This window comes from Papaver somniferum, chromosome 8 (assembly GCF_003573695.1).
Source record: "Papaver somniferum cultivar HN1 chromosome 8, ASM357369v1, whole genome shotgun sequence".
Taxonomy (NCBI): domain Eukaryota; kingdom Viridiplantae; phylum Streptophyta; class Magnoliopsida; order Ranunculales; family Papaveraceae; genus Papaver; species Papaver somniferum.
The window spans coordinates 153,212,030-153,219,784 of record NC_039365.1 but is presented as its reverse complement, the minus strand read 5'-3'; the positions used below and the strand labels follow the sequence as shown (position 1 = coordinate 153,219,784).

Below are 7,755 nucleotides of genomic sequence, written 5' to 3'. Positions count from 1 at the left end.
TGTTGGGACTTTGATCAATTATTCCGACTTATCCAGCCCAATTGGATGGGTCTAGACGATTGCATTAGGCCTGTTATGTCTTCCAGAGTCCGTAGGTACCAAATACACCCGTTTAATCTCCTCAGAACTCGCTAAGAATTCAACTCCAAAACTGTTGTCGCTGCAGCCAATTCTTCCCGCCAATTTCTGTATTGAATTTTGAAGATGACCTCCCCCTATCCAGTTCCGGCGTCCCTTTAGTACATGCCCTGAAATGGGGTGCCCCTTATCCAAATTAGGGGTGCCTTTAGCAATTCTTATGGGATGTTTTCTGCACTTTTTCAGGGTTCCTCCGGGGTATTTCCGGTACACTATCAACGGCAATCCAAGGGCCACATTTTTAGCCAATTTTGCCGCAAAGCCTTATTTATCCAAAAACACCTACAAAAGCATAAAAGACCATAATAAGTACAAAATCGAGCACTAATAATATATACAAATGAGATATATTAGACACATAAATGTGTCTATCACATATATCAAGTCCCAAGTGAGGGACCTTTCTAAGAGTTAAAGCATATGGAGAATGATAATCACCCCTTAGAGTTTTCAGTGTCTCTAGAAAGACTAGTCACAACTTCCCTAATTTCCAGGTCATCAGATTCCTGGAAATGGTCAATTGATTCTTCTAAGTTAGGTTCATCCTCACTCATTTCTACGAGTTCTTTGTCTAAGACTATTGTTTCTAAATCGCTAGACTCAAAATAAACTCGTTCTTCTAAACCTTCGTTGGCTTCGTGAAAAGGAAATACTACATCGTCTAAAACAGGGATATTTTTTTATAGTCAAATCCTCATCCTTTTGAATAGGTGAATAATTAAAATTATTTGGATTTGTACTGGAATTAACATTATCATTATAAAGCTCATTGGGGGTAACAGATTCCTCATCACTATGCCTATATATTTCAGATTCTTCATCAATACTATCCTCATCACAGTCACCAATATAATAACATGAAAATGACCGAACCTCATCTAAACAAGTAGTGTTACCAATTATAACCTCGTCATCTTGATTATGTGAATAAAAACTATCTTATTTTCAAGGGTGGTATTGGGAACACTATATTGGAATTTAAGACTATCTTGAGCAAATCTTTCCACAATCCTATTTGTACTTTCAGTAAATTGGATGAGGGAATCTTCTAGAGACATCTTAATTGTTTGCTCTACGGACTCTTCTGGAAGCGGAATATTATAAGTATCCTTCATAAATAAGTGAAACTTCTGTGTTGATTCATTGAAACTCTTGAGAGACTCTTCTAGAGAAATAAGAGGATCGTTTTGCTCGTATGACCTGTGCGCATATGAATAGTAATTGGGTCACCATGGTATGACTCGTAACCTTCAAAAGGTTGATGTTCCCAACCACTATTCACACCATGGTCAAAGTAGTAATGTCCATTTTATTCAGTTGGATATTCGTTGTATTGGCTATTGTACCAGTTTGGCATTCTCAAAACAAAATAAAACCCACTGACAGGGGATTTGTGGGTGGATAGAGTCTTACCTCCCGTACCAGATTGACGATGAACCGTTGAAGTCGACTCGGGCCACGACTCCTATGTCATGTACGAACCTGAGGGGCCGAGGCGATATCGTAATCGTCGTCCTTCCCTGCAGCAGTTTTATTTAATTCACCCTTCCTTAGGGTTTTAAAAATATTAATGTCCAATGTTCCAAAAATAAAGTCTAAAAGTAATAAAAAAAATATTACAAAAAATAATACCCTATTTACAATTTCTAAATATAAAATCAAATAAATATATACAAAATCTTCTTCTTCACTCCTTTTGGATTTCTCTTTTCTTTCCTTCTTTGGCTTCGCTTTTCTTTTAAGCACTTTTCTCTCTTTTTCTTTAGCTCAGCTCCAAACCTGAAAACAAACAAGAAATACCAATACGCGTAAAAAAGAACAAAAATAATAAAAATAAAACCTAAAAACAAATCTATACACAAGTCCACGTCGGCGGCGCCAAAAATTGATGGAATTTTATATAGTGGTAAATAGAGTTGTCGTTCACTCGGACTTGATGAGATTGATTTTTAACGTTGAATTAAAGAAAATAATAAAACTAGCAAAAATATAAAAAATATGAGTAACAAGATGGAGGGACACTGGGACTCAGGATTTCACCAAACAACAATTTTATACGGTTCAAATATCAATTCTAAACAGTAATAGCTCATAAAAATTCATTAACTCTAATTCATTTCCTAAAATAGATTTCGAAAATAATGGACGTAAATCTAAAGCATGGGATATCAAAACATTTAAGAAAGCATAACCCATCAATTGAAATGAAAACCATTCAACGAAAATCATAAATCAATTAAATAACAGTGCCAATAGTCATAATAAAATTAATATAATTACCGCATTCATGAGATTTGGTTTCCTCCGTCGTCCCATAAATGGGGTCTAGCTCCTCACGATAATACCAGAGACGATAATATGATTAAATAAATTTATTTTATTAATCACCATTGGAGTTCTCACAATAAACCGTACAATCCTTTTTATAAAATAATAATAATCGGAAACAATAGAAAATAGAATTGAAAATATTAAACTCCAAATGAAATAATGTTCTTGGCTCCGGACTACCCGCCTCCCCAAATGTGCTCTCTAGCTCTCTATTTATACACACAAATACACATTACTCAAATATATTCTTTCATAACTCCAAAATCTTCTTCTTTTTAATTAAGAATATCTTCTTCTTTTTAATTAAAAATATCTTCAGAATTTTTCCTTCTCTTTATTCTATATATTTCTTTACTAAACCCATATCTTCTTTAATTCGCAGAATAAAATCCAAGATAAAATCTTCTAAGGATATCTTTCTTGTTTAATACAAGATAACTTCCTTTTTCTTCAAAACTTCATGTTTGTAAGGCAAGAAGATATTCTTATCTTAAAGATAATAAATCCTTTAACGTTGAAACCAAATTTCCCGCCAATTTTTCTTTTCAATTCAAGGAAGACGATGGAGCCCCCTTAACCAGTAATCGGGTGCGATTAGTAGTTGGCTTCCTGGGGTGCCCCTTATCATTTAGGTGCCCCTTATCCAAAACTGAGAGTACGAATAACATGTGTCCTCCGGGTGCCTATACCAACTTTTCGAACCGAATTTTCCAAAAATAACTACAAACACATAAAACACCATAATAAGTAGAAAATCGAGTACCAACAATACTGAAAATTGAGGACAATTCGGTCACAAAAATGTGTCTATCAAAGAGCACAAAGTCATCAGAATCAACTTCAGATCCCCTTTCACAGAATCGATTGAACCACATCAACTCTAGTTTGATCTGCAGGTAATAATCGTTTTGTTCTTTGTATATGTTTGTTTTAGGTTTGTGTTTGCTAATGGATTTCAGTTGGAATTTTTATTCAGTTGCAAGCATCGATCTGAGATGTTAGGTCATTTGTTAGATTTGGAAGCATCGATATGATAATCAGGCAATAAGGTCATCTTTTTATTCTAGTTTTATGATTTGTGTTCAATTTTAGGTTTGGTTGTCTGTGAGATTTGGATTCATTTGGGTTCTCTGTTATGTTGAATTGAAGATAACAGAGATGAAAAGAACTGAAGATTGATTTGATGTTTTTATGTAAGATTATATATCTGAATTTAATGTTGAATTGAAGTTTTCACTTTTAATTTTGGGAATTTCAGATAGAATTTTTAAGAATAGTTCTGTTACAGTAGTAGCAATGTCCTTTTTGGGGCTAACTTGTTTACCTAATAAAAAGAATATCATGTGATTGTGGATGTTTACTGGAGTAACTGGAAATGGTGAAAACAATTCTTTAAGTTGGATACAGTAGACGGAGACTTCACAATTGAATACCATGGTTGCTCGTGATTCTTATGTCCTTTGACAGATTTGGATTCATTTAGCTCTTTTCCTCTGCCGCACTTATGTGCTTCAACCAGTAGTATTATGAAAGTCCATCATTTTGCTGAGTTCCTCATGCATTATATCAGAGTTTGATACATGTTTATTTACCTACCATATCCCTTGGTTTGAAGAAAATTGTTTTTTGTTCTAATTTGCTTATTTTTTGTGCGCTTTGAAGATTGCAGTTCCAGAATATCATCATCAATGTCATCAATGTCTACTTTTATAGCACGAAGCAGGCGACATAGGCAATGATATGAGAATGATTTTCGCTTTGTAGCTGGGTAAATTATCAAGTCCTTTTCCGTTTCTAACTTTTCTCTTTCACTTTGACTTGTTTCATCATTTATCTGGCAATATCGACTCATTTTTTGCGCGTAATTAGGATTCTTCACTTGTTTGTACTAATTAGTTGCAATAAACAACAAGGGGTAGGACAAAAAGAGGAAAATACTTCCTTCTTTTTAAAAAAATGTTGTTGACTTTCATCTGAATCGTTTTTTTTAGAATTATCTATGTTATATCGACATACAAGAATATTTTGATGATGATGTATTCTTGTCTAATTTCCTACCTAGCCATCTTGTGTTAATTACAGCTATGTCTGTAGTTATTACTGCATCTATGGGGAATCCTTGCTGATTCTCTTATCATAAAACACGAAGAGGTGTATTCTATACGGAATCAAGAAAGATGGTGAGGGTGACGCGGTTGATTGCGAGAGTAGGTTGGAACTTCTTATGGTGTCATCTCCTGATCAAGAAGACATTGTTTTCCCAAAGGTATGTACTTGCATGTGTTTCTCTATGTTATCTTCATTTTGTTAATTATTGAGACCGTATTAAGGATAACAACACTTGCTGTATCTGGAGTGTTGACATTCTTTCATAATTTGGTCTCAGGGTGGATGGGAGGATGATGAGACTATAGCCGAAGCCGCATGTCGTGAAGCCTTGGAGAAATTATGACTAAAGAAGACGTACTGATTTGGGGAAATTCATTACTTTTCTTAGGCTTGATTATGGACGACCTGTTTTGTTCAGACTCTCCCATAGTTACTATAGTAAAGATATAAATCAATTATGAGAAGTGACTTATGTTCATTTTGCCCAATCACCAACTTAAAGCTCTATTTTTCGTGTACAATTTATCAAAGATTATTTCTTCTAGATTATGTCTTCTCACTCTTGATGTTTTTTTTACTCTTCTGCACAGGAAAGTCCCTTGGGAATGTGGGAATTCAGAAGTAACAGCAGACAGAATAGCTGCAGTATGGAAGGATTTTGCAGGGGTTACATGTTTGCATTAGAAGTGACTTAAGAACTTGATACCTGGCCAGAGGAGGATAAGCATGGCAGACTTAAGAACTTGATACCTGGCCAGAGGAGATAAGCATGGCAGAAGATGGGTAAGTCTGCCAATGCTTGAATTTTTATTGGTATTGAGTTACTAATGTTGATGTCGTTGAACTTATCAACATTAGTAAATTCCTCCTGGTTGTGGTAAAACTATAATTTCCAAGGCTATAACAAATGAGGTTGGGGAAAATTTCACACAATAAGTTCCTCAGAATTGAAACTTGTTAGCAGCTTGTCTGCTTAAGATTACAAATTAACTATGATCACCAACTAGGGCCCTGAACTTCTGAACAAGTACGTGATTTTGACTTATTTGTGATCTGGTAAACCAGCTACTAGGTGTTGAAGCTTCTAACCTTGTATTTATGATTTTTTTTTGCAGTTTTGTCTATCCGGGTTAACAATGGAGCACTTCAGCATGTGCATGACCTTTACCTGGAGTTAGGGAAGAAATATAGGCAAAACTATTACCATATGGCTATTCAATAAATAAACCAATCTCTTATACATGTATGCTCTCTGTAAATATGATTCTCATTCGTGGGTTTTACTGTGTGCTGTAAAATAGGGACCATACATATGCGCTGCAAAGTTTGTAAGTCAGTGGACCTGTTTTAAGAAGCCTAAACGTCAAGCTCTTAAGGTTTTAAAATAGTTCCGCGCAGAAGGTTTTGATTACTAACACTAAGAATTAGTAACTATATGAGATTCTTCTTTTCGTAGTTACTTCTCACTGACAAAACAATGCAATTAATGCTTAGTGCATGCCTGATCATATTTAAGTTTACTGCAATGTTAATTATCTTTCTGATTGTCCAATGATATGGATTGAATCCAGAAATAGGCTTAAGGTGAGAGATGGATGCAAGTTGATGAGGAGGTTCAGCTAGGGAATGATGGATATGTTGGTTCGCTTCAACCTGCAGTTGTTTATCTTATACATTTCAATCTATTTCAGGTAATGAAGATTGTAACTTCAGTGATTGAAATGCAAACCCTTAGGTTGTTTTAAGGGTTTATCATCAGTTTCCTTACAAATATCAGTTGGCTTTTGCAGAAATATTTCCAGTTGTCATTCATTACTCTGACATGGGTAAGCACTTTGATAAGATCATACTGAAAATTCTTTACTTGACATTTTTCAGTTTCCTCACTACTGAGTTTAGCTTCACAATCCTTTGTGGCAGGTTCTTCATCATCTTGGTCGCATTTACGAGAAGAGAATTGGGCGCCATCGTGTGATCATCCTCTCAAAGCCACAATTATTTGCAGCATTCTGATTTCTCACTGTAAGAACTTGTAACATTCCATTTCTGTATGAAACCCATAGAAGCTAATACAAACATAATTGCACCAAGTACAATGTAACAAACAGTACTGAAATTATGGCTTTATTCTAACTCTTGATTCCTTCAGTTTTACTCTGTTTCAATACAATTTTCACCATTTTAGTTTACATCTGGTCTCTTATTGCAACTCAACACCCATCCCTGCTTTATTTTTTTCGAGATCCTTCCTTTATAGTTTATAGAATGCCTTGGATATTTAAACCTGTAACATAGAACGTATAACTGCATCAGATTTTCAAAACATGTGTAAATGTTGAATCTTTTTATGTCAGGTGCACAACATTGTAGTAAGTTATTAGATCTGTGGAAATGTAAAATATGAGAATTATTAGATTGAATCACAAGAACTGGATGATCAGGGTAATTGCAGGGGGAAAATGTGTTTTGACCAGGTCAAAGAAGACTTGACCTTTTTTTTTATGTTGCAAAACATTAGCAACGTCTTTTATCTGTTGCTAAATTAGAACCAGAACTAGTAAATTAGAACCAGAACCAATAACATTTTAGTTTCGGGCAGGGGTATTCCTGTAATTAGAAACATCTTAGTAACGACAGACTTGGTTGCGAATAAACAAAGTCGCAACGGCAGCGGACGTTGGGAATCCCCATTGCAGACCAAGAGTCGGAACGGAGCTTATCCCGTTGCGAAAAATGCAACACCGTGTTCTGCAACAGGGATCAGCCGTTGCGACCCCAGTCAGCAACGGCTAGGCTCCGTTGCGAATCCCTAAAAATGGTGTAGTGACCTGTCAGTAAAGGAGGTCTAGGTTTCAGAAATGCCCATAAATATAACCTAGCCCTTATAGCAAAATTAGCTTGGAGGCTATTAACAGAACCAAATGCTCTTTGGCTTTCTCAACTCAAACCTAAATATTTTAGGAATACCTCTGACTTTAGATCTAAACCCTCATCCACGAGTTCGGATTTGGAAATGTATGCATTAAGGGATTAAGCTAGTGGAACAAAATAGTATATGGTAAGTTAGGAATGGACATAGTATTAATATATGGGAAGATAACTGGGTACCATATTTAGATGGAAATCTGAGTCAATTTGGGAATGCAACTAACTCTTTTTAACACTTGTGATAGATCT

At 35.3% G+C, this 7,755-nt stretch overlaps 1 long non-coding RNA gene across 7 annotated transcripts; it reads left to right on the top strand.

Annotated features, from left to right (window-relative positions):
• Positions 1-3,256: 3,256 nt before the first annotated feature.
• On the top strand, positions 3,257-6,732 carry LOC113304806. Of its 7 annotated transcripts, none has more exons than XR_003338419.1 (9): positions 3,332-3,365; positions 3,446-3,518; positions 4,132-4,237; positions 4,564-4,735; positions 4,856-5,361; positions 5,694-5,979; positions 6,150-6,269; positions 6,369-6,404; positions 6,499-6,732. It is a non-coding gene; the product is annotated as an uncharacterized LOC113304806 (long non-coding RNA). The 7 variants fall into 7 exon arrangements; XR_003338421.1 differs by having other exon boundaries at positions 4,132-4,735; positions 4,856-4,932; positions 5,169-5,361; XR_003338422.1 differs by lacking the exon at positions 4,564-4,735 and having other exon boundaries at positions 5,169-5,361.
• Positions 6,733-7,755: the final 1,023 nt, after the last annotated feature.